Consider the following 1,483-nt stretch of genomic DNA (forward strand, 5'->3'; position numbering starts at 1 on the left):
CAACAAACAAAGGTATTTATTGTTTTTTTTCGTGTCATTAAATTCAAACGAAACGGATGTGTTAGTGAGTTCAAATTTATATCGATATATGAAATAACAATTCTTCATATTTTACAGTTCACTTATATTAATGATTTGTTGGTGTTGAAATAATTCTTACAATTCTAAATTAAAAACACTTCTTTCACTAAGTAATATACAGCCAAAAATCGTAATATTCTTGGCTTAATAATTCTGCAAGTATACCTTTGTGTCACTCTATTAGTCAATAAGAAAACAAATATTAATTTTTTTTTTTTACATTTAACATTTTTGTGTGTAAATTCAAATTAACATTCCGACGACACTGGTATCATCCCTCCTACAGTACCTTTATATATATAAACATACATACATTAGTATATATATATATATATATATATATATATATATATATATATATATATATATATATATATATATATATATATATATATTAGGCATTTTCATCGACACGTTTTTCATTCATTTATACATGTATTTATAGACACACATATATATATATGTACACATATGCGCAGGTGCACACGCGCCCACACACACTCACACTCTCTCACATATATATATATATATATGCATATGTGTTTACATATGTGTATGTCTATATTAACATATACAAATGGGAATTTATGTTTATGCCTGTGCATATATATATATATATATATATGCCTGCTCATATATATAAATATATATATTTATGTACATATATATTATACATTATATATATATAATTTATATATGAGTGTATGTAGGTAGATACTTATGTATTTTTTTCAAAACTCTCAAAGAAAATGATGAACCAGCATTTAATTTAAATTTTAAAATGTCACTCCTGATAGCGTATGCTGTGCATAAAAACGCATTCTTATCATCAAGAGAAAAGAAAACAAAAGGAAAAATATATAATCATGTGCATTTTCTTGTCCCCACCCCCTTGGTTTTTCTTCCAAAAAAGATCATGATTTTTCGTTGAAAGTGATTGTTGTAATATATGCGACAGAAATGTTTGTCAGTTCGTACAAAGTGAAAAAAAACAGTACTTTTTCTTTTCTTTTAGTTTCTGTTTTCAAAGTTTTAAATTCTATATCTGTTATGTTGGCATTCAATATTTATCTACACTTTTGCTTACTTTTCGAAGCGTTCATAAAACGCAACAGTGTGATTTGCGAAATATAAATGTTATTATTGTTTTATTTTATCTCTGTTGGACGTAGTTCAACTAAGTCTTACACTCACACACCCTACACAATTATGCAAGCACGTTCACACATACGCACATATACACACATCCAGAAATATATATATATATATATATATATATATATATATATATATATATATATATATATATATATATATATATATATATATATATATATATATATGTGTGTGTGTGTATGTATGTATGTATATATATAATGAACAGATAATGGGAACAGCAGTT

This window comes from Octopus bimaculoides, chromosome 19 (genome assembly GCF_046866305.1).
Source record: "Octopus bimaculoides isolate indiv1 chromosome 19, ASM4686630v1, whole genome shotgun sequence".
Taxonomy (NCBI): domain Eukaryota; kingdom Metazoa; phylum Mollusca; class Cephalopoda; order Octopoda; family Octopodidae; genus Octopus; species Octopus bimaculoides.